Below are 26,482 nucleotides of genomic sequence, written 5' to 3' on the forward strand. Positions count from 1 at the left end.
CCAGGTCCTGGAAGATCCCCTGGAGAAGGATATGGCAACCTATTCCAGTATTCTTGCCTGGGAAATCCCATGGACAGAGGAGCCTGGCGGGCTACAGCCCACGGGGTCACAAAAGAGTGAGATGTGACTGAGCAACTGAACAACAACCCCAAGTGTCTGAAAGCACATTCTCCCCATGCTGTGGCATGTGAGGGCACAGAAGTGCCCCTGAGCAAATGTCCTCCATCCTCTGCCCACTTCCTGTGCCTTGTAAACTTGTCCTTAAGTTCCATGCACTCCTGGACCCACTAACAGAAATTTGGAGGATGTAAGTCTTCTGTTACTTTGAAGGGAGGGTGGGAGAGACCGAGCCTCTGGTAGTGGAGACTTGTCTGAGCTCTACAGGCCTGTCGACAACCCAGGAGAGCAGACATATCTATTTTTTTACATCCGGAAACTGAGGCCTAGAGAAGGCACTTGGGCTCCTTAGCTGTGAGCTGTCAGTGAGCCGTCAGCCTAAGTCAGATCCTTTTATCTACAGCATGACTTCCTGAGTCACGCAAGCGGTGACTCAGAAGAAAGCAGACCCTTGGGGGATGGGCCACCACCCACTGTGAGCTGACCTGGCCTTGAGCACAAGGGAAATCAGGCTGTTCTGGGCACCTGGGGGTGGAAGTCAACCAGTTACCCCGCTAAAGCGGGACACTGAAGGAAACAGGAAATAAAAATGTTCAAGCTTCAAATTCCCGCCTGTCGGCCAGCTCAAGCTGGAGCTTGTTTTACAGTAGAAATTAGGCAGCCAGACCGGTCTGTAGGGCACTGGTGTTTTTGTTGAAAATGTATGTTTGACTCTGGTGAAACAGAGCCTTTTACCAAATCGAGGGTCTCTTGTGTGTTCTGCAGAAGTGTGCATGCTTGGTTGTTTTATTTTTTCCTCTTCATGCTGTTCAATGTCTCTTTTTTCTTTTCCTCTATCCAGAAATACCAGTTAAAGAGGGCAAGAAAATGCTCTCTTTTATCAGAGTTACACATCAGGTGGGAAGAAGGCTGTGTTAGGTGAGAGGGTAAGATCTGGTTATAGTAAAACCAGGCAGCTCATCAGTGATTCCAGACACCGAGACACCCGTTCTCTCATCCTCCACTCCCATGGAGTACTGTGCTCAGATGGTCACAAGAGGGAAGCTGGGTGATGGGCCTGCAAAGATTTTCACTGATTTTTCTCTGTTTACCCTTTTCTATGTGCTATTTCTAGATCTTCAGTATGATCTAGGCAAGAATTATTTGTTTGCAACAAGTGAAAACAAACTGAATCTTGCCTAGGTAACATAGGGGAGGTGGGTGGATAAGGGAAGGATTTGAGGAAATATCCTGAACTTCACTTGCAGGAAGTGTGCATGGACCTCTGGGGAACTCTCCCTGTTTCCTGACTGAGGTGACAACTGCTCTCTGCTATTTCCTTGGACCCTTGCCATAAAGTTGCCCTCATGACTACAGTGCTGTAATAGCCACATAACCACTCAAGTTCCCTTTTTAAGAACGTGTCTTTTGGGGATGTCCCTAGTGGTCTGGTGATGAAGACTCCATGCTTCCACTGCAGAAGATGCAGTTTCAACCCTCGTTGAGTAACTAAGATCCCACAGGCCTCCAGATGCAGCTCCTCTCCAACCCCTGCTGCCAAAAAAAAGTGTTTTTTAAGCCAAGGTTTTGCAAGTTGCTTCAGGAAGATTCTGTAAAATGCTTGCAATAAAAGTCTTATTAATTCACATTCATCTTAAAAAGTGTAATGAATCTACATCTTGTAACTTGTTTCCTGTAAGTGCAGACGGAGGCTGCGTATAAGTCCAGATGATCAAGCAGATAGTGATGGGCTGCCAGAATTTCTAAGAGGTTGGGGGTCGTTGTTGGGGGTGGTCAAAGAATCTGTTCCCCCAAAAGGCATGTGGCTTCTGGCCAGCACAGCTCAGAATTCCTTCCCTTCTCTTCCCTCCTCTATTCCTGGTGCCTTCTTAAAATGTCTCAGAGTAACCAGGTGGAGTGAAGGATAAGCTGTGGCACCCTTTGAACACACACAGTTGCTTCTGCGATACACGGCTGCTTGCAAGCATTGGGTGTGCTGTTCTGGCCTTTGTCCTTTGAAAGTTTTAAAGTCACTTCTTCATCTCGTATCAAATACTGGGCCAGGGGTCAGAGTCCAGAACATTAGACTCAGATGGTAAACTGGTGGGTTGTAAACAGGGACAAGAATGGCACTAAATTGAAATAGATCTAGAATGAGTTACTAATTTGGATCCACTTAAAAAGAGCAAAACATAAAGAGATGTTCTATTTATGAACAGAATGAAAAGAACTGGTGAATGAAGAGAACTTGCTTGTTGTCTGGTGACTAGTTGGTCATCTCTCCTGCGGTGACTCTGGCCCTGCTGTACTGGTCACACTGTTGGTGTAACTTCCAGAAGATGGGACACCATGAGTCAGGCACCTCCAGAGGGCTTGGTCAGGGTAACACCATAGGTACTAGAACGTCAATGTGATTGGCACCGAAAGGCCAAGAGATGCCTGTGGTCCGATTAGATCGAGAACATTTAAGGTCACAGAGATGTGGAAACAGTTTTCTTTTTCCCTAGGAAAGGATGATGCAATAGATGACAACAAGCATCTGGGTAAATCCCTCCATCCAGTCTTGGACGGCATTCACGCCACCTGGCAGGTGGGTGGGAGAATTTTCTTTGGTCCCAAGTGTTCTTCCAGGGCCCACATCCAGCCAGAGCCTTTCAGTTCTAAGCCAAGACTGGGGCCAACATTCCCAGTCCATTTGAGAATGACCCAGAGAGTGAGATGGGGAGAGGAAGAGACCACTTTTAATCTAGCCTAGAGGAGTCTCTAAAGCCTTGATCTGATTGAGGAGGGTGTGGTCTCATTGAGCAGTGTGTGGTACAGTGTTATTTTTAACTTGAAATTAATTGATTTGTTTTAACTTGAAATTAATTGAATCGGCTGACTGATGGGTGTTGGGGATCTAAACATGAAAATCACATGGTCATACCCCTTACAGAGCTCAGAGTTTAGTGGAGAATGTGGATAAATATCTATGGTACTGTGTGCTGAGAGCAACTGTAAAGCAAGTTCCAAGACAGAAGGAATCTTCTGGGCTTCGTGTTAGACACAATGCCTCTGGAAGGCCCTCTTACCTGCAGGCTGATGTGGGCCTAGCTCTAGCTCCTGTTCTGCTAAATGAGACCTGAGTCTAAAGATCACAGATTATCTCATATCTGGAGCCATGCCTGCTGTCTGAAATTTCCTTGTGGTTACCAAGTTACTGGTCTGGTCCCTACAGGCCCATTAATTATTATCCATCCCACACGGCTACTTCTGGAGCAGACACTGGGTAGGTAGTGTCAGGAACGGCACAGCATGTGTTTGTCTCCAATCATCTTTGAAACAGGCCTGCTCCCATTTGGCTGGTGCTGGGGAAGCAGCACCTTCGCTTCCTGGTTTCTGTTCTACCCTTTCCCTCAGCCCTGTCTGCCAGGCCCAGCTGGTCAAAGAGCTCAAAGGGCGAGACATTGGCATGGGAGAGACCCGAAGCTCAAGAAATGAGCAGTAATGTCACAGCCTGGATGGGAGGGGAATCTGGGGGAGAATGGATACGTGTGTATGCATGGCTGAGTCCCTCTGTGTTCACCTGAGACTATCACAACATTGTTAATTGGCTGTATTCCAATATAAAATAGAGTTAAAAAAAAAAAAAAGAAATGATCAATAAATAGTACATCATAATCACGGATAATTCAGCAGCCCATGAAAATAGATGACCCTGGAGGGCTGCTGTGATGTTTAATAAATATGCCGTCTCTGACTCTGAGTGGTTCTTTCTGTGTTAGTCTTTGGGGGAAAACAATCCTTGCTACATGCAAAAGTATAAAAGACAGTCTGTTGAAAAGACGAAAAAGGAGCTTCTGTTTTAGACAAAGCTTGTGAAGGTTCAAGGATCGCTTATCTATTGGTCCAACTGAGTTTCAGTGGCTTAAAAATAAAAGAAAAAAAATAAATACAGGTATTCTGGTCTTCTCATTCTACTTAAAGGCACATTTCCTAAGATTTTCTTCTCCAGTTGGAAATAGGAATTGAGAACTATTCAGAAGAGATACTAGATAAGACTAGAATTTCAGTAACCTGAAGATAAAACCTATTCTTAGAAGTAAATGCTTGGTTCCAAAAGGTCTCTGAACACCATGGAGCAAGAAAGAAACCAGTTACTGGCTCAGATAACATAATGCTGCTGCTGCTGCTAAGTCACTTCAGTCGTGTCCTACTCTATGTGACCCCATAGACAGCAGCCCACCAGGCTCCCCTGTCCCTGGGATTCTCCAGGCAAGAACACTGGAGTGGGTTGCCATTTCCTTCTCCAATGCAGGAAAGTGAAAAGTGAAAGTGAAGTCGCTCAGTCGTATCCAACTCTTAGGGACCCCCATGGACTGCAGCCTACCAGGCTCCTCCATCCAAGGGATTTTCCAGGCAAGAGTACTGGAGTGGGGTGCCATTGCCTTCTCCAGATTACATAATAACTAGCATGTATTAGGTGTTTGGGCTTCCCAGGTGGCGCTAGTGGTAAGGAACCCACCTACCAATGCAGGAGACATAGGAGATATGGGTTCGATCTCTGGGTGGGGAAGGTCCCCTGGAGTAAGGCATGGCAACCCACCCCAGTATTCTTGACTGGACAATCCCATGGACAGAGGAGCCTGGTGGGCTACAGTCTATGGGGTCACAAAGAGTCAGACATGACTAAAGTGACTGAGCACACACGAACGTTAGGTGATTATTATAGTCAGGCACGATTCTAAATGCTGTATATGTATACTAATTTATTTATTCTTGTAGGACATAAAAGATTAGCAGCCCCTTCAGGTTCTGGTATGTTCTAAGATGGGGTTAACCCAGAAACTGTCACGGAAAGACAGATTCAGCAAAAAGACAGCAGCCAATATATTAGAATCAAAGTCCCTGTGGCTTAGCGGTAGTGACTGGACATTGTGCCCTTGGGGAAAAATTAATGAGGTCAGAGCAGACTGGGCGAGATCAGGTCTGGCCCTTTTGCCACAGAGCCTGGATTCAGAGATGGTCTGATGGGGAACCAGGCAGACAGTGCAACTGAGGCATTCAGCCATGGGCCCGGGCCAGAAGGGCACAGTTTGGGTTGAGAATACGGACTTGCCTGATGAAAGCCAGAGGTTGGCAGAAGGGATGAGGGAGCCGAGAGGAGCCTCAGCCCCTGGGACAAAATTGAGGTGCTTTTTATAGAGCGCTGGGTTTGGGATGCTCCGGGGGACCCCGGGAAGGCCTTGAGGGTCCCCAGCACTTTTGGAGATACCCTGCTGTGATTTGATGACTCTAGCAAAGGAGGGGACGAGCTACAAGAATGACCACAGCAGGGAGAAGTTGTGCTGGGTTTCATCCCAGCACCAAGCATAAGATCTTATCCCCTTGTCAGAGACTTATCCCCTAAAGGCAGAGAATTATGCTTTATTTGGTGGGCTTTGCTGAGGTCTTAAGCCTAGGAGGCAGCCTCTCAGGTAGCTCTGTGGGACTGCTCTGAGGTCATAAAGGAGGAGTCAGGATATATAATTTTTGCAACAAAAACCATGAATTTAGGAATATCAAAAGATGACTGTTAATTAAAGAAAAGCAGCATCTCAAATGGATGAAAGTAACCCTTTTCTGTGGATGGGAAGATTGAGGTGTCTGCGCTCCCTGAAGCCATCCCTCTGACGTGCACCCAAACTACACAGGGCCGGTACCCAGCTTTTTCTCGGTCCCAAGACCCCTCAGGTGCCCCGCGGTGGGGCGGCTGTCTTGGCTGAGGGCTTGATGCTGCAACATCCTTGGTTTACAAGGCAGATGCCGTGCTTCAAGCCTTAGAGGGCTAGTCTAAACTGTGATTCAGTCTTCTTTTCTATTCGTTCTGGGATTCTGATTCTTAATAGTGCTGACTTCTGGCATCTCTATTGTTATGATTGCTAGGGGGTTTTGGTGGTTTAAACCCTACCTGGCTTGTACCAATAGGTACTAATGCCAAGCATTAACCACTAAGCTCATAGCCTTGTTATGAACCAGGAGGTTGCAAGTTACTGCTGGAAACCCGTGTGTTTGGGGCTTTGTGATATCCTTTAGTTCCTAATTCCCTAAATCTAGATAAAGCATTGGCAGACTTCTTCTGTAAAGGGCCAGATGGTAGATATTTTAGGTTTTGCTGGCAACGCCCAGTTCTGCCGTATAGTGGGTAGCAGGAATGAACAATAAAACAAATGCGGTTGGCCGTGTTTCAATAAAACTTTATTCACAAAACAAGTCGCCATCGGTTTGGCATGTGGGCTCCCATTGCTGACCAGATATAAATAAACACACAGGCGAACAAACAGGTAAATAACTTTCATGCTCTTCACAAGCAATTTTATTTAAAAATTTTAAATTGTCTTTTCCTGAAGAATGGGGAAAGGAGGACCCGTTTTGCCTGCGGAACTGTGTCACTGTCATTTCCCTTCTATCTCACGTTGTGACTTTGTGACTTTGGAAACTAACAGCCTTAAACCAAACTTCATGCCTGCTTTTAAGATACAGAAAGAACGTGTTGTTCCAGGCTTCCTTTAAAGAGAGGGGCCCCCTTTGCTATCCCCACCCCCCAGGCTAGTGAAGTTCTTTGCTTGCAGATGGCCACTGGTGCGAGTTGAGGAGCGTCTCTGAGGCAGTCTCTGTCTTCTTTCTCCCACGTTAATGCCAACAATGACCAACTAAACAGCTTTTGGGATTTTACCTTCTAGGGTGACATCCACATGAAGAACAACAGATTTAAAGACAGGACAAAGACCATTTCTTCCAAAACTGGAAGCAGACTAAAACAGAAATCAAGTGAAACAGTAGAAGAGAGTTTTTCTTAGAAGATCAAGTCTAAGGGTGAAACGTGTACACTCTCCTCATTTAAGGAGTGAAGATACTCAGACTAGTGGGCAAAGCTTGACTGACTCTGAATTCTCCTCAGCAATTAGCAAATCCACACCTGTTATTGCTTGCATTGTGTCCCCCGCCCCCAAAGAGATGTTGAAATCCTAACCCTTGGTACTTGGGAACGTGATCTGATTTGTGATAAAGGTCTTTGGAGATGTGATCAAGGTAAGTTGAGGTCATTAAGGTGGTACCAATCCAACACCCTGAGGGAAGTTTGGACACACACACACACACACACACACAGAAAATGCCATGAGAAGACACAGGGAGACACTGGGAGAAGGTGGTCACGGAGTCATGGAGTTTCAAGTCAAGAAACGCCGAAGACGGGTGGAAGCCTCCAGCAGCTGGGAGAGAAGCACGGAACAGATGCTCCCTCGCAGCCCTCCTGAGGGAACCAACCTTCCTGGCACCTGGATTTTGGACCTCTTGCCTCCAGAACAGTGAAAGAATACTTTTCTATTGTTGTGAGTCATCCAAATTGTGGTCATTTGTTATGACAGCCCTAGAAAACTAGTCCACCGCCTGTGGACTCAGATAAATCCTGTGCAGGGCTCCCCTCTGCTCATGTTTGCCAAACACCCCCTTCCTCCTATTTAGATGCCTCAGGAATGGAATACATTTAATAACTCTGCCATCAGATGCAACGGGCTGCACTCTGGGTTTAGTTTGACTGATCTTTCAGATAATCTGGGACTTTTAAAGTCTGATGGAAGTGAGCATTTTAATACCCATCCTCTTTTTGTTCTGTGAACTCAGGGACGATGCCGAAGGCAGTTTGGCAAACAGTCAGCCACTGGTAGTATGACTGCAAAACCTGATATGTCAGCTATTGTCCTCCTGTATTAGCAGCATCTTTGGGTGCCATGAACTCATGAAATATAACAAAGCAGTGTATTGTCTAAACTCTTCTGAATATGTGGCTGGTGTTCACATAACTCCCTTTGTCTTGGTCTGTGCCTGTCAAACGGGAATTCTCTGGTGTCTTTGTTTCCCTGTGGAGCTTTCCTCTCTAATCTGGTCCGTGTTTGATGACATGCACAGAAAGGGCACCACGCACCTGGCATACCCAGGTCACGACAAGCACTGCTGAGCCGTCCTGCAGTCTCCGCACTCCAGGCGGAAGGGAAGGAAATTTTCCAGGAAGAAGACTTGTCACAGCTATCACATTTAGCCTGTAATACGTACGTGCCAAACCCTCCTCTAGGCACTGACAGAATATAACTCTTTCCGTTCTCACGGGTACCACTTGAGGCAGGTATCCTCATTCAACTGCCCAAGCATCTGAATTGCAGGGATGGTAAATAAAACCTGCTGGTCACAAGACTGGTCAGGGCTGGAGCTGAGCCGAGGAACCCAGGGTGACTAGCTGCAAAGTCTTAGCTTTCACAATCACTCTGTTGGCTTCCTGGCTGGAAATACTCCCATCCTGAATCTGAATGCTGTGATTTTTTTTTTTTCCCACTGAAAACTAGTCTTTCTATCCTTTTCAGCTAATGCAAACTTTGGGTTTATGTCCTTGCCCAAGGTTATGGGGTCATCTTTGGAGGAAGGGGAGAGGATGAGCTGGCCCCTGGAGCCCAGCTTGAGGGAGTCACAATGGGTGGTGGTATAGAGGTCTCTCCATCTTGGAATGAGGAAAACCAGGTGTGCACCATCTTCCAGCAGTTACATTTCCTCCAGCTAGGCCCACTCACCAGAAATCCCTGTTGCTGTCGTTGTTCAATCGCTCAGTGGTGTTTGACTCTTTGTGACCCCATGGACTACGCATGCCAGGCTTCCCTTCACTATCTCCCAGAGTTTACTCTAACTCATGTCCATTGAGTTGATGATGCCATCCAGCTATGTCATCCTCTGTTGCCCCCTTCTACTCCTGCCCCCAATCTGTTCTAGCATCAGGCTAAAAATGGAATATTTTACTTTAAAAAATCATGATATTATATGATAACATTAGTGACAGTGACCATTTGGAGATCTACTCACTTCCTTACAGAATACACACATTTTGGCAGGGGATGTCAGAGACCCAGGAAGGGAGGGCTAGGTCCAGTGCCTTGTTGTCCCACAGACCAGCATCTCCACCAGCTGGAGTGGGCAGGAGAGAAGAGAACTAAGGGAAAGGATGGTCAGAAATGCTTCGAGAGCAGGGTTTCAATCCCATCTTCCCCAACACCTCTCCCTGTCAATTAAAAAAAAAATTAACTTCTTTTATCTTAAAATAACTTTCAGAGATAATATAACCTATTATACAATCAGTATAATGTCCCACCTGAAAAATAAAGAAAAAATAAGAGGAACATCAGTGAAACTCGTAATAGTTTGATATCTGTTGCTCGGGAACAACTAAAATCACAGTGATGTAGCCAAATGTTTGCACTCACGTGGAGCCTCTGCAAAGCCACACAGAGGCGGACGCGCTGAATCGAGAGTGTGTGTCTGACTCAGGCATTCCCCATGGCCTTTACAGCAAGAGCTGAGGTCTTCCGGTGGTGAACAAGTCAAGTAGAATCATTACAAAACAAACTACAGTCGTCCTCTGCTTTAAAAAAAAATTATCAGCAAAGCAACATATAATTTTCTTTTTAATTTAGCGGCATTACTGGGATATTCAGCTTATATCAAAATAGAGCAATAATACTGTGTGCTATTATGGAAAAACAGAGTCGACTCCTGGATCTCTCACCTTCCTGGATTAGTTCCATGGTTAAGCAGGATGTGGTGGTCAAACAACACGATCCTACAGTATAGCACAAAGAAATATATTAGTATCTGATGATAAGCAATAATGGAAAAAATATTTAAAAAAGAATGTGTATGTATTTATATATATAAGAGAATCGCTTTGTTGTACAGCAGTAATGAACAGAACATTGTAAATCAACTCTACTTCAATAAAAAAATAGGATATATAAACCATCATTAAGTGACTTTTAAAACATAATAAATATTGATAAGATAAAATTAAGAAAAAAAGCAAGCTGGGCCCCTTCTTTGAGTGATGGGATCTGGAGACCCACATGACAGCTGCCACGTGCCACCTGCAAGTGTGGAGACAGGCAGCCACACCCTTAGATTTTCCCAGCATCCTCTGGGGCTGAAACACTCCATCCAAAGACTCTGAGGTGAGCATGTCTCCGGTCACAGGGCTTCTCTCGCCGCCTTTCCCTCTCTGTGCATTTCCTTTTCCCTCTTCTGTCCCCCGACCACGTTCTTCTTCACTTTACTTGCTTCTTACGTTCTCCAGTTCTCTCTTTACCTCGCCCAGACCCTCCCCCTTCAGCAGGAGGAGGTGACAGCCGCTTTCAGGAGTGGAGCTGAGGACTGCTTGTCTCTTGTGGAGAACAGATCTCATCGGGGTGCCCCCTGTGGTTCTCCCAGCCCTGGCCTGATCCTGCACACTCTCTCTCATTTTTCCAGTTCTCAAGTTTTAATCTATAATTTCAACTGTAGACGTCAGACGATACTGTCTGAGGAACGCTGTGATATCAGAACCTTAATTCTTTAATACAGTTTTCATATAGACGCTTAAGCACCAAACAATGGCTAAGATATATTTGCACAAAAACTTACTTATGCGCACTGTGCCAGGTGCTTCAATACACAGTACTGGCTTTGACGTCCGTGTTAACCCCATTTTGCAGACGAGGACTAAGACTTTAGGAAATTAAATGGTAGGCCAAGCTCACAGATCTCATAAATGACAGAACTGGAATGTATGCTTATGTACCAGGTAAAGGAGCACCAGAGAACCAATTTCCCTCCTCAGAGAGCTGAAGTGAATCTGACAGCTGGTATTTACTGGATGGGCTTCCCAGGTGGTGCTACTGACAAAGAACCCACCTGCCATTGCAGGAGACATAAGCGACGTGGGTTCGATCCCTGAATTGAGACGATTCCCTGGAGGAGGGCATGGCAACCCACTCTAATATTCTTGCCTGAAGAATCCCGTGGACAGGGAAGCTTGGCGGGCTACAGTCCATAGGGTCACAAAGAGTCAGACGTGACTGAAGCAACTTAGCACATACCCGTGCATTTGTTGGGCATTGCACACGTCATCAAGTGTGCTACTTGCATTGTCTTATCATCATTATCCCCTTAATAACCCTATAATGATAAGGCCATTGTTAGCATGGCCACCACAGCCTCCCCCTTACAGATAAGGGGCCAGAGGTAGGAAGGTTCAGTAGCAAAGCAGAGGTTCAGACTCAAGCTGACTTCCTAGGGGCCTGGATTCTTTCCCACTAGTCTAAGCTGGTGAACATATTCCCAACATCTGGGATCAGGGAGGAGTGGCATTTGGGCTGAGCTTAGCAAGGAGAAGGGCTTCCCTGGTAGCTCAGATGGTAAAGAATCTGCCTGCAATGCAGGAGATCCGATTCCATTCCTGGGTCAGGAAGATCTCCCTGGAGATGGGAATGGCAACCCACTCCAGTATTCTTATCTGGAGGGTTCCATGGACAGAAGAGCCTGGCGGGCTACAGTCCAAGGAGTCACAAAGAGTCAGACATAACTGAGTGACTAACACTTAGGCAGGAGAGGAATTTCCACTGGCAGAGGTGGGAAAAGGGGTTCTGTGCCTAGAATGGCTGGAGGGGAACAGAGCAGGGGTGTCCCCACAGCTGTGCAAACCCCTGGGAGGAAGGCGGGAGCCTGGGCAGGCAGGCAGCCTGTACTTTCTCCTTTATATTTTAGAGGCATGGGGTTTTTTATTTTTCCTTTTTTTCTCCAGCTGAATATTGAAGGGAATGAACTTTACTGTTGAGCATTTGTAATTGGAATAAATATATCCCTGTCTGTTCTGACTGGCTATTAAATGATGCGCTAGCAGGACTGCTGCCATTCCTCCTGGTGCTCTGGGTGCCGTGTGTACACAGGGGATGGTCTGAAAGCAGGAGCTGGAGTCCAAGTCTGGATCCCACCCTGTGACTTCATCTTCCTCATTCTTCTGCAAGTCTGGGGCAGTCATATGCGCCCCAGCTCATCTTGGAAAGACATGAGGGGGTTCCAAGAGAGAACAGATGTGCAAGGCTTCAGAAGAAAGGTGCTGTGGAACTCAAAGGAGTCAAATCATGTATTACTCTGATGAGTCTGTTCTTTTAGAACATGGCAGTCATTCACAGCAGCCACAGGAACTCAGTGTAGAAACGCCGTGACCTGAAGTAATCTGTCGGGTGCCCTAGCGTTTTCGTGTACATGATATAATTTAATCTTTACAATTGTCCTACGAGATAAGCAGAATGGTTATGATTAACTACCATTTTTACAGAAACCAAACCATTTGTTTAGCAGATGCTGGATTTAGATATAAAACACCAGTTTTCCAACTCTCGATTTAGGCTTCTTTCTAAAGACGATAGATGAGGTCATGAGGGGCTAACCCTTGTTAAATTTTTTGGCAAAATTCAAGGGAGGCCAGAGTATACACTTATAATGCTCTTTTTAAAAAATTTTAATTAATTTTTGGCTTGTTGTTTTGCGGGTTTTTCTCTAGTTGGAGTGGTGGGGGCTACTCTTCGCTGCAGGCTGCAGGCTTCTCGCTGTGGTGGCTTCTCTGGTTGCAGAGCGTGGGCTCTCGGGAGCACGGAGTTCAGTAGCTGCGGCTCCTGGGCGCTAGAGCACAGGCTCAGCAGTTGTGGTGCATGGGCTTCGTTGCTCCACAGCAGGTGGGATCTTCCCAGAATTGAATAGAACCCACATCTCCTGCATTGGAAGGCGGATTCTTCACCAACTGAGCCACCAGGGAAGCCCTACAATCTCTTTGAATGTAGTGCATGATCCACAGAAATACTTGATTTCTAAATCTTTTTTTAAATCCAGTTGGAAGTTTGCCTCTTTTGCGTTGACCCCTGTAGAGAAGTTGCCTCTCCCGCAGGATCCCATGAGGCTCTGCACACACCCTGGGGTTCCCTGCATTGCATCATCTGGCAATTACTTGTTTACACTTCTGTCTCCCAGCCTCTCTCCCACACCCCTCCACCCCTGGGGACTCCCAAGGTCTAGTCATCTTGGGTCCAGCGCCTAGCAGGTTGCTAGACATAACAGTTCAAGATGTATCTTTATTTTTTTCACAAAGTAAAAAATTTGTTTTGACTGCATAACATTTAAAGACATTTAAACAGTAAAGGATATATCCTAAACAAAATAAAGGTTAAAAACACATGGAAAAATAAGAAACAAAGGTGAATGTCAAATCCCCTAAACTATGAGTTAGTGATTATAAAAATATTGCAAGACTAAGTTTAGCTAGGGGTGGTGTTGTCATTTGGGGGTGTGTGTGTGTGTGTGTGTACACTCATGTGTTGTTTTTAAAAACAATCAAAATTTTTGAGATATTAACCTACTATTATAGATTTCCAATAACAGCTCATAGAATATAGAAATCATCTTTATGCTTTTGAATGTTTCCTTCTGGCCATGTTGAAGTTTAATGATGGCTTAAATGATCATGGACCTTTTATTTTAAACAAAATATAATATTTATATGATTTATTCTCTACAGGAAATAATGTATGCATAAGAATTACATAGCAACCAGTTATATTTGAAAAACAATACCTTAGGAATTGTAATTTTATCAGCAAATGTGGCATCAGTGAAAAAAATAGTGGTTAAACTAAAAACAGATAAATTGACTTTTAAAGAGAGAAAACACAGGCAAATTTCCTGTGGCTGTGGATGCACAGGGGCCAGTGAAAGCGGAAACAGAACTGCATGTGACCCTGGGTTCCAGAGTCCTTAACTCTCCTCCTCCCTCGGGGACCTGATGCACTGATCTTTTAGGACCTGTGCCGAGGGCTGCTTGTCGACTGGAAGAATATTAGCTCTCAACTTAGTTCCTCAAAACAACACACATTTATTCTAGTTCTGTAGGTTAGAGGTGTGACTTTGCTCTCTGGTTTCTTTGCATCAAAGTGCGGATGGGCTGGACTCTATCTAATAGAGAGGCTCAGGCTAGGCTCATTCAGGTTGTTGGCAAAACTCAGTTCCTTGCAGCTGTAGGTCCGAGGTCCTGTTTCCTGGCCAGCTGTCAGCTGGGGGCTGGCAGCAGCTTCTCGAGGCCTTTATTCAACCTTTGCACGTGGACAACTGCGACTCGGCGGTGCAGTGAATCCTTCTCCCACCTGGAAATTCCCTGACTTCCTCTCTGACTCTAGTTGGAGAAATTTCTCTGGTTTTTCGAGGTCTCAAGTGACTAGATTGCATCCATCTGGTGAGTCCAGGATAGTCATCGCCTCAAGATCCATAACCTTAATTACCTCTATGAGGTCCTTTTGGCCACATGACACAAGTTATGCACAAGATCCAAACAGTGGGGTGTGGCCATTAATCAGCCCACTCTAGGGCTGCTTGGGGAAATTAGAAATTTACTTCAGCTGATTTTTGCCAGGTACGGCCATTCCCTTGTCTTAGCTCACTGAGCTTTCTTCCGGTTGTCGAAGCTGCCAGCCAGCTCTCTTGAGCTTTTTTCTCATGGAAGATAATCCATCTAGCTTTCCAAGAAGGAAGTTGTAATTCTTTCTCCAGACCTTCAGCCAGACTGTCTTCTGGCTGGAGTTGTGTCTCCAATTCATGTTTCTGATGCTTTTCTACATTTTTGGAAGTTTTTCCTCTAAGAGATAAATTACCTCCTCAGCTGGTTTTCTGCAAAGTTTCACTGTGTGTTCTTGACACAGTTCAGGCAGTTTTTGAAGTTCAGTTGAAGTTCTTATCTCTCACCTTTAGGCTGTGAACTTTTAGACATTAAGATACTTGCTCAGTTTGGAAATTTTTCATTTGAACTATAAACTCTTCATCCATCTGATTTTAGTCAAATTATTTAAAATAATTCCTGTTTTTCTCTTTCAAGGAAACATTTAAGCAAGCAGCATTGATAAGTTTCTTCAAATTGACTTCTGACTGATAGTATAAGCAGCTGTGTTCGAATCACTTTTTTCATCTAATTCAAATGTAATCTTCCCTAAACTAAGCAGGCAGATGTATCATCTTCAGTATAGTTTCAGTTAGAGATGTGAACTGGCTCCCTTCATCATTTGAAACTATTTTGTTTTGTAGGATTTGAATATTTTTTTCCCTTTCTTTAATTCCCGCACTTTCTTCCATCTCATAACTTCTTGGATCAGCAGTTTAAGGCTTTCCAGAAGATGAGTGTTTTCATGCAAACCATTCATCATTTCTCTCTGAAGTTGTTCTATATTCTCCCAAGATGCCTATAAGATATTTTTGGTGTGAGTTACCAGGCACTGGGGGATGTTGATGCCTCTTCAACTGACTGTACCTCTGTCCTTGAAGGTGAGCCAATGTCACACCAAGAAATGAGAGGTTGGGGGTCTCGGTTTTCTATCTTTTGTCAGGAAGGCCTATTGTATCCTCAAGTGAAGAGATGAACATATTCAGATTTTTGCCACACGCTTGTAACTTCAGAGGACCAGTCTCCACTAGAGGTGACTCGTGCCTTCTTGGGTCTTGTAAGACGTCTCATCTCTCTGACTTTACTGTAGTATTAATCCCTGGCACGAAACCTTTTGCTTCACTCTTTTTCCCACCTTATAGCTCAGTTGGTAAAGAATCCACCTGCAATGCAGGAGACCCCAGTTCAATTCCTGGGTCAGGAAGATCCACTGGAGAAGGGATGGGCTACCCACTCCAGTATTCTTGTGCTTCCCTTGTGGCTCAGCTGGTAAAGAATCTGCATGCAATGCGGAAGACCTGGGTTTGATCCCCGGGATGGGAAGATTCCCTGGAGAAGGGATAGGATACCTGCTCCAGTATACTGGCCTGGAAAATTCCATGGGCTGTACAGTCCATGGGGCCGAAAGAGTCAGACATGACTGAGCCACTTTCACTTTTCCCTTCTTAAAGTACACAGGCTCTTTCGAATAAAGAGCAGATACCACACTCAGTGGGAAACTCAGAGAAAACTGAGCACCATTCCCAGCATTCTGACCACACAGGGGGACCCAGCTGTTCCACGGCTGTTGGAAAGATATTCCCGTGGCAGTCAGCAGGCCCTCCATGGCTCCAAAGAACCCTGCAGCTCTGTTGCTGGTTGCCAGTGTCCTGTGAGCCACAACTGATACTCTGCATGGAATCCTGTGGAGTTCTGACCCAAACAAGTGCCTGATATCCAGGGCAGACCATCAGTGGGGCTCGATTCTATAAAACAGGGCTCTCTAACTTTGCACTGCGTGAGCAAAGAGAAAATGCACAAAGAGAAAGTAGAATTATGTAATGTGGTGCATTGGGGAAAAATGGAAAAGACTGACTGCAGCCTGAGAAGCACTGGCCTCTGCGGGTTCCATCTGGCAAACCCACAGCCAAATCCCTTCCACTACATCCCAACAGCAAAGAGGAACTGAAGAGTCTCTTGATGAAAGTGAAAGAGGAGAGTGAAAAAGCTGGCTTAAAACTCAACATTCCAAAAACTAAGATCATGACATCCGGTTCCATCACTTCATGGCAAATAGATGGGGAAACAATGGAAACAGTGACAGACTTTATTTTCTTGGGCTCCAAAATCTTGCAGATGTTGACTGCAGGCATGAAATTAAAAGATGCTTGCTCCTTGGAAGAAAAGTTGTAACCAACCTAGACAGCATATTAAAAAGCAGAGATATTACTTTGCTGACAAAGTCCCTGTAGTCAAAGCTATGGTTTTTCCAGTAGTCATGTGTGAATGTGAGAGCTGGACCATAAAGAAAGTCGAGTGCTGAAGAATTGATGCTTTTGAACTCTGGTGTTGGAGAAGACTCTAAGGACTTGAGAGTCCCTTAGACTGCAAGGAGATCAAACCAGTCCATCCTGAAGGAAATCAGTTGTAGTTGTTCATTGGAAGGACTGATGCTGAAGCTGAAACTCCAGTACTTTGGCCACCTGATGCAAAGAACTAACTCACTGGAAAAGACCCTGATGCTGGGAAAGATTGAAGGCAGGAGAAGGGGATGACAGAGGATGAGATGGTTGGATGGCATCACTGACTCAATGGACGTGAGTTTGAGCAAAGTCTGGGAGATGGTGATGGACAGGGAAGCCTGGCGTGCTGCAGTCCATGGGGTTGCAAAGAGTCAGACATGACTGAGCGACTGAACTGGACATTCCAACAGCAAACCCGGGAGGCATCAAAGCAGGGCTTGGCCATCACTTGTTCCCTGCTCAGGAGTGTGGCAGAGCATATGGTGGCATGTGCTCCATCCCTAGGGAAGCCCCCCCGCCCCCTAGTGTAAAGTCTCCTCCTGCAGCTTGGAGCCCAGGGCTGCCTGTGGTCACAGGGACCTCTGACCCCTAGAACTCCCTCTCTCATCTGTGTTTGGTCAATGTAGTCAGGGTCAGAGGTCTGACAGACTTCACCAAAGGCACTGACTTATTGAGCTGGATTTCTACTGGAGGATGGGCTTCCCTGGTGGATCAGTGGTAAAGAATCCTCCTGCCAATGGTTTGATCCCTGGGTCAGGAAACTTCCCTGGAGGAGGAAATGGCAACCCACTCCAGTATTCTTGCCTGGAAAATTCCATGTAGGCTGGCAGGCTACAGTCTATGAGGTCACAAAGAATTGGACATGACTGAGTGACTGAGCATGACTGAATGAATTCATCAGAAATCAAAGGGAAGTGACAGTATCTCAATATTTCATGGACTTTTGGTGGAGCCAGTTTGTCCCTGTTCCAGCCAATCCTTGGATGGAGAAGCTCTCCTCCAGGGACCCTGCCACCTCCAGCACATGCCTTCCGCCCTTGCCTGGGATCAGTCTCCCATCCACTGTATCACCTTCAGAAGGGTGCCCCTGGGGAGAGCCTCTGAAGAGTGGGCAGGTCCTTCTTTCAGCTGAGTTTACCACCTTCTATGTTATTTAATGTCACATTTTAGTGTCTCTGGAAGATGTCCTAGTATCTCAGGTCAGGGCTGGTGCTGTCCATCACCCAGGACTGTGACCCGAGTCCTGACTGGTCCTCAGTGTCTTTATCCATGAGGGAAATGAGAGAACCATCAGTGAAGGACTGTCTGGGGGATCTAAAGGGCTCCAGGGTTTGGGCTGCAGGTGCCCTGCTCCCAAGAGTCCCTCTGTCTATGGCTCATTTCTGAACCAAAACAAGTCCTCTGGGGGTCAGGGGGTGGGCTTCAACCTTCTCAGGTTTCTCCATGTGGCCAGGAACATGGCGGCCCTCAAGACGTATTTAAAGAAATGAATGTTGCCTACGAACTCATTCAGCTCCCATGGAATTTAAGGCAGTGGCATCAGAATGGCTGTTAAATCTCAGAACCAAACGTGATGAGACATAGATATGTCTCTGTCTCTATAATCTTCATCTCCACTTGTATTCCTAGCTCAGTCTGCTCCAGCTGGGGCTGCTGTAACAAGGCACCGTAGACCAGGAGGCTCCACAACATACATTCATTTCTCACTGTTCTGGAGGCAGGGAAGTCCTGAGAGTTAGTGTGGTCGGAGTCTGGATGAAGGCCCTATTCCTGGTCCACAGATGGCCATCTTCTCAAGGTGACTTCACAGGGGAACAGGGAGGGCTCACTCCCCCTCTTCTTACAAGGACACTACTCCCATCATGGGGCTCCACCTTCATGACTTAATGATCTCCCAGTCATGACCAACTTAGATAGCATATTGAAAAGCAGAGACATTACTTTGCCAGCAAAGGTCCATCTAGTCAAGGCTATGGTTTTTCCAGTGGTCATGTATGGATGTGAGAGTTGGACTGTGAAGAAAGCTGAGCACTGAAGAATTGATGCTTTTGAACTGTGGTGTTGGAGAAGACTCTTGAGAGTCCCTTGAACTGCAAAGAGATCCAACCAGTCCATTCTAAAGGAGATCAGTCCTGGGTGTTCTTTGGAAGGAATGATGCTAAAGCTGAAACTCCAGTACTTTGGCCACCTCATGCAAAGAGTTGACTCATTGGAAAAGACTCTGATGCTGGAAGGGATTGGGGGCAGGAAGAGAAGGGGATGACAGAATGAGACAGCTGGATGGCATCACTGGCTCGATGGACATGAGTTTGAGTGAACTCCAGGAGTTGGTGATGGACAGGGAGGCCTGGTGTGCTGCGATTCATGGGGTCGCAAAGAGTCGGACACGACTAAGTGACTGAACTGAACTGAACTGAAAGGCCTGCTTCCAAATACCATCACATTAGGGGTTCAACATAGGAATTTTGAGGGGACACAGTCCCCTATTACACATAACATTGTAACTATATATATAAGTACATATATATGTATAAAACTATATATAGGACTTGATTCTACATTTAGCTGGTATTTATTTAGTGATAAATACAGATAGATCTAGCTAGCTACAAAATTTAACAGGATGTATGTTTATATTCATATATATACACCATTTGACAGAATAAGTATAAACAAATATATTCTATCAAATTATATATAATTATATACTATATATTTATATTCTATATAGTAAGCACGAAATAAATGCTTACCAGCTATTTGCTGAAATTAGTCCTAACCTGCTTTTAAAGGTTTGGCAATGTTAGAGAAAAAGTATGTGATTTAAAAAATTTTAATAGAGAAATAAGTATAGAAATATTATCAACCTTCTAAGAAATTTAAAAGTAAATAGGCAGAGGTAGAGTAAGGTTTGTCTGGATAATTCCCTTTGCCTGTGATGTGTTCTCAGCAATAGAATTCACGATGTCCCATTAGTTTGGAGAGGTTCTTGTTGCCATGGTTGTCACAACAGCCTTCATTATACTCACCTCTTCCTGGGGCAAAGGAAAGCGCTTTGAATGTAGTAGATGTGCAGTAATTGATTATTAAATAAATGAATGGGGCTTCCCTAGTGGCGCAGTGGATGAGAATCCACCTGCCAGTGGAGAGGACACACGTTCCATCCCTGGTCCAGGAAGATTCCCGCACACCACGCCGCAACTAAGCCCATGCACCACAGCTGCTGAACCCTCCTGCTCCCACTACTGAAGCCCACATACCTAGAGCCCGTGCTCCTCAGTGAAGAAGCCTCCACAGTGAGAAGCCCGCACACCACAAAAAAGAGTGGCCCCAGTCAGTAAAACAGACAGAGCCAGTGCCAAGCAGCAGATACCCAGCGCAGCCAAATCTAACTAAACAGACAGAAATCCAGCTGTTTAAAAATAGTAATAACAAAGGACCTTGTGTACGTGCTAAGTCGCTTCAGTTGTGTCTGACTCTGTGTGACCCTACAGACTGTAGTCCGACAGGCTCCTCCGTCCATGGGATTCTCCAGGCAAGGATATTAGAATGGGTTGTCAAGCCCTCCTCCAGGGGATCTTCCTGACCCAGAGATTGAACCTGCATCTCTTACATCTCCTGCACTGGCGGGTGGGTTCTTTACCACTAGCACCACCTGGGAAGCCCCATAAAGGACCCTATCATTCTTTGAAAATAATTGGAATGGGAATCTAGCAAGCAGTAAGTTACATGGGTTTGTAATTTCATTCACGTGTTCATTCATTTATTCAGTCAACAAAACATGCTGATCCCCTGCTGTGCACCAGGCGTGTTCTAGACGCTGGATGTTCACAGCAGTGCCTGAGACAGACAAGGTCCTCTCTCTCAAGGAACATATTCCCAGAAGGGTGACAGACTGTCAACAAGCCAGTGAGAAGGTACCCAGGGTCGGCAGCTGGTGTGGAGGTGTGAGTCCTGCGAGAGCCGGAGTCCCGGGGCTGCAGGCACAGAAGAGCCGTGGAGAGGGACACCTGCTGGAGAACAGGCCAGAAACACCACAGCCACTCTCTCCCACCTCGGCCCTTCCTGCGTCCTCCCACAGAAGAAATACAACCTCTCATCTGAAGAGCCTGAGTCTGGGTGCTAGTCCCTGGGGGTCAGCTCCTGGAGCACAGAGCCAGGCAGAGACAGAGCGTGATCAGGGCCCAGCGGGGTCAATCAGGAAGCTTCTCACCACATCTGAGCACCCTGAGCGCAGGCTCTAAGTTGGGTTTACCTTTCTTTTCTCCATAGCACCCAGGGAACACAGAACTTGGCAAGGAGCACATGCTTGCTAATTTAATTGTGTGCTGTGGGGTTGGCCCTGCTTGATCTAAATATGCGCTTCAGGCATCGGGCAGGAATCCCATGGGGACTCTGGTTCTTCACTACCCTTGGGGAAACACAGCATCTTGTTCACCATGTATCACAGCAGAGCGCCTGGTACTTGTAAACATTTGCTAAATGCGGATTCTTTTTGCATGCAGAATTTTCTTTGTTACCCATATGCAGAACTCTGATAGGATAAAACATTTCTCAGCTTCAAGCTTGCACTAAATGGAAAGGTTTCAAAGAGGTTAGGGAAGAAGATTTGGAGGACAGACTGATTATTTCAGTTTCCTTCCTCCTCTCTCCCTAAGGAATCCTCTCCTGTGATGGTGATGAAGAATTGATGAATTGAGGGGAGAAGGATAAATTAGGAATTTGGGATTAACAGATACACACTGCTGCTGCTGCTGCTGCTGCTAAGTCGATTCAGTCATGTCCGACTCTGTGCGACCAGAGACGGCAGCCCACCAGGCTCCCCCATCCCTGGGATTCTCCAGGCAAGAACACTGGAGTGGGTTTCCATTTCCTTCTCCAGATACACACTACTCCATGTAAAATAGATAAACAACAAGGACCCACTGTATAACACAGGGAACTGTACTCACATCTTGTAACAATCTATGATGGAAAAGAATCTAAAAAAGAATATATATATATATTCTTTTGTACATGTTCATATATGTATGTATAATTGGATCACTGCTGTACATCGGAAACTAACATAAGAAAACAAAAGAATCGATGCATAGTATTTCCTCTCTTAGACTACATAATGTGCTCTTCCCCCCAAAGCATCATGCATTAGGAACCTTCTTCTATGGCTGGAATGAGAGAAGTTTAGTCACAGAAAAGGACTGTATAGTCCACATTGTCTTAGAAGAAGTGTTTTAATAAAATCAAGAAGAGTTTAGAGCATTCTAGAAGTAGAAGGACAAGGAAACCTGAGGGGGGGAGAGGTAAGGGGGGCAATTCTGATATTAGACCAGTTTCCTTGAGTTCATTGGCACCAGCTTTATGCAAATACCCGAGGCTTACAGAACCCATTAAATGTATGCTGGAGACCCATAAGAGCCCCGAATTGAGAAAAGGCTGTAAGAGCTGTCTGTGCTTGTCCTTCAGAAGGGAAGAAGCAAGATCTAAGGAGGGGGCTGAGGGCAAGACCTGTGAGCCCGGAAGCGGGTGGACGGGGCGCATGCTGCCGCGTGAGCACAGAGAGAGGGGCACTGGGAAGCTCCTTGCTCCCTGGACAGGCGGGGTGGGAGATGAGAGCTACGGTTTCCAAAGGGTAATCCTTCATCGTGTAGAGACAACACTCTGGGAAAGCTTTTCTTTTTCCCTCCCAGGCTCACCTGAAGCCTCTTTCCCCAGCTCCTGAGCATCCAGGAGGGCCACGTGCCTACTTCTAGCCGAAGTGATATAGATGCAATTGACATAAATCACTTCCATCCCTAGCCCACCAAACATTCATCCGGCTCAGTGTGCCCCCCGACCTTGTTGAGGAGGAATGATATCCTCAAGATGGAAAGAGAATTTCCGAATGTGGAGCCTCTGATGATAACCTAAACGTGAACGCAAAGCAAAGATGGTCAGAAAGGCGGGGGTAAGTTCTCTATTCGTATCACTGGACTCTTCCCTCCTCTGGGTCCGTGTTGCTGGCCGGGATGGGGAGGCAGTGGGAGAAATGTTTGTTACTATGGTCAGAGCCATGCTTCTTCCTTTTTGGCACATCATCCCTTCTGGGCTAAATGAATAATGGTAATTAACAAGGGTCTTCTTTTTGAAGACTGTGATCACTTCTGAATATCAAGGCAAAGTCCAGATGGAAGATCCGTTATGAGTCAGCCTGACTTACTTTATAAGGCTTTGCTCTGAAAGGGATAAGGAAAGAAATTGCATAGGATCTTTAGGCTAATCTGAGGGTACTGTTTCTGTCCAAAGGTTCAGGAAAAGTGCTTTCTCCTCTGTACCACTCCCTAAAGAGCAGATTTGGTCTGAAACTGGGTGGAAGGTTGGTGCCGGCATGAGGAATAATGCACGTTCCACCCAGGTTCATAAGCCGGCAAAAGGGCTGGGCAGGGTGTTCCCAGGGGCCACTGGTTGGATCCCTCTCTCCCTAAAGGCCCGTTTGTGAAATGGACCTCCTACTGCTCTTCTCTGTACCGCTTTGAAGGGAGGAAAGCAGAGGGGAAGGTCTGAGTATCTTTTCCCCGCTAGTCTTTCTACTTCGTTTGCCAAGCACACTGTGTGCGAAATGGTTATTTCTTTGACACACAAAGGCGTAATTTCATGAAATAACTTCCTGTGTATTATGATTTGGATAGATGGTATATGAACGTCAGGGGAGAGGAGGGCTAACCTGCAGAGAAACTTGGAGCTCTGTGGGGGCTCAAAGAAAATGCGAGGAAACTCTGGGGCCCTTGGCTGGGATGCTCACGATTGGGAATGCCACCTGTTTCTGTTTGGGGCCCAATCCCTGGTGGCTAGCTGGTAAAAAAAAAAAAAATCCACCTGCAATGTGGGAGACGAAGGTTCCATCCCTGGGTTGGGAAGATGCCCTGGAAGAGGGTATGACAACCCACTCCAGTATCCTTGTCTGGGAAATTCCATGGACAGAGGAGCCTGGCGGGTTACAGTCCATGGGCTGCAAGAGTAGGACATGACTTAGCGACAAAACCACCACCACTAACTAGTCTCTGTACCTGGTCATGAGACTTGGGGAAGCTTAAGAAAAAGTTATTTCTGCCATTTAGAATTTTCTAGAAATGACTAAGATGGCCTCAACTGAGTTTCAATATTTTACTACTAGGACATCCCCAGTGGTCCACTGGTTAAGTGCCTTCCAATGTAGGGGGTATGGATTCCATACTTGGTTGGGGAGCTGAGATCCCAAGGCCGGAGCCAAAAACCAAAACAAAAACAGAAGCAATATTGTAAAAAAGAAAATCAAGAAGGACTTAAAAAAATGGTCCACGTGTAAAAGAAAAAAACCTTTACTGCTAACTCAGATCAAAGGTTGAACACCTCGTGTTGGTTACACGTCATTTGCTCGTTTGGATGGTGAGGTGGAAGGGACAGGCTGTGAGGCTGGTCTGACAGCAACATGATTTCATTTCCTAAGCGGTGGTTTCCTTGCAAATGATGATGAATCCGAGTCTGTTCCGGGCTGGCTGTGGTCAGGGCGGAACCAAGATGAGAAACCACACTTCATCTATGACTTATGCACTGTCAGGACTGACAGACAGACCTGGGCTCCTGTCTGAGTTACAAAGCAAGTCATTAGCAATGCTTTATCCCTTTTTGTTTTTCACTAGTCTTCAGGTTATTGGAACAGCTTTTTAAATGATTTGTGGCTTCCTTTTTTGTTGTGTTTCGTTGAGGTGAGTCATCATGAAAACAAAATAAAGAAGAAGAAGAAGAAAAAAAGAAACCAACACCCAACTATCACAGAAAGAACACTTCAAAGCTGCCCACATCTGATCACTGACAAAGTGCTTGTTGAATACAGCTTTATTGATAGTGAGGAGATTATAAACAGGATATACCTTTTAGTTTGTTGTTCCTTATACAGTACAAGAATGTTTTAAGCAAACAAAGAAATTTTGGGCCAAAATTTGATGAATAAACACAAAGATTTTTAAGGAGTATTCAAGACAAGTATTTTATTTCTGGTTCCCTGAGAGGGGCATTTAAATGATCTTTACTTTCTCAATGTGCTGAAGGGTAAAATTGTTAGTTTTAGAATCTTCTCATAATTATGATGGAGGAGTGTTTAGGAAACCAGTCTGCAGTTTTTAAAAAGCATGTATTGAAAAATAATTTCTTTGAATTATTTTTGTGCTGGAGAATATACTCATCAGTGGCTGGGCTGGGAATTCTAGTTTATTCAGAGAAGACTCATTCAGAGTAGATGGCATAAACTCATTTCTTTGTAACTCTGGAAGAAAAATAAGTGAAGTGATATTAGTTTCTTTTATCTAATAACTTGGATGAATTTGGAAGATATTTGGCCAGGGTAACCAGCAAAAGATGGACCTCTTAACACTTACATATTTCCAGGCAAACTTTAACTACACGCACATTTGTAAAATACACTTATTATAATGCTGCTCTGCCTTAAGTCATAGAGCCAGTCAGTACGTTCTCACATGCTTCTTACCTCAATTATACCTCCTCATTCATAACACTCCACTACCATCTAAGCCTGGTTTAGAATTATATTCATCTGCACCATCACTGACCTCCTATTCATAACCATTCGTACAACATAGGAAGCAAAAATAAAACCCATCCAACGCCACTGAAAGCAACTGGTACATCAGGGATAACAATCTGGTACCAAAAGTCTAACTAAAAATGGACAGACTACAGTCTGGTATCCTGGAAACCTTCACATCAGATCTCTGGCCCATTCCAAAAAAGAGCTTGAATTTTATTATTTCAGCTGCTGGGTGGCCTGCTATTTCTCTGATACATTGAACTAATGCTTTTATTTCATCAGAGGACTCTGGTATTACAAAAATAACAAGTCCTTTGCTTTCAGAAAAATAAAAACAGGAACAGGGTTGGATCCTAAAGGCCTGAAAGTGTGATTGATTCTAAGTTTAAAACATAATGAAAATAAAGTAATTTTCCAGTTGGAAAACATGGAGAAATTGTCAAGTTTTCTAGGAACACCTGCTTCAGTAGTTGGCTTAAAGAGTGTGTTTCCCTTACACGTGGAAGGTTACAGACATCATTTTGATGCTATACACTTTCATGGCTTTCAATTGTCCACGCAGGATGTTCTAAGATGTAAAACTTTCACCAACTCTTATGTTCCTTGCTCCCTACTAATTTGATATGTCAGAAATTCTGGAATTTCAAATTTCTATTAGTTTTTTGTTTATTGACCTAACTGTTGGAGCAGACGAAACAACAGCAATATACCCAGGAATCTGGTTAGCGCAGATATTTGTATTCTGAGTCTTCAGGCAACCAGTGTAGAAAATACATTAAACGGTCATCTCAAACAATCTGTCCATTCTAACCCAGGCTCTCTTCTAGAAAGTCACTACCGAATTTTTGCACATCATATTTTATCAAGCTCTGATGGATGAAAAATCTTCTAGTTTCAGCATCTTTTCTCATTCTTCCATGATAAAATACTTTAACTGATTGGTTGTATTCCATTCAAATCTTAGGCCCCCCACTTCACGATGTTTCTAGGATCTCGGTGGGAGACACATCCAAGAAATTATGTCTGTTTGCCCACTTATGGCCGGTAACCCACAATACATCACTTTTCTCTCTCAAAATTAACGATGCGCTGTAGGTTTCTCAATTGTATGAGAATATATCACAGCAAAAGAAACAATATTACAGTCACCCTCACATTGGCTTTGTAAGTTGTGGCCAAAATAATTTATTACAAATCAAAGTTAACTTTACCAGTAGTGCTGCAAGGACAAAAGTCTATCTAAGCGTT

At 45.1% G+C, this 26,482-nt stretch overlaps 1 long non-coding RNA gene across 1 annotated transcript in view; it reads left to right on the forward strand.

Annotated features, from left to right (window-relative positions):
* The window catches only part of LOC138984890 (uncharacterized), a 34,593-nt gene extending 10,059 nt beyond the window's left edge, over positions 1–24,534 (forward strand). The window contains exons 2-3 of the long non-coding RNA XR_011462123.1: positions 22,471–22,618; positions 24,396–24,534. This is a non-coding gene — a long non-coding RNA (uncharacterized lncRNA). The remainder of the gene's footprint in view (positions 1–22,470; positions 22,619–24,395) is intronic.
* The last annotated feature ends 1,948 nt before the right edge of the window (positions 24,535–26,482 follow it).

Source organism: Bos mutus, chromosome 23 (genome assembly GCF_027580195.1).
Source record: "Bos mutus isolate GX-2022 chromosome 23, NWIPB_WYAK_1.1, whole genome shotgun sequence".
Lineage (NCBI taxonomy): Eukaryota > Metazoa > Chordata > Mammalia > Artiodactyla > Bovidae > Bos > Bos mutus.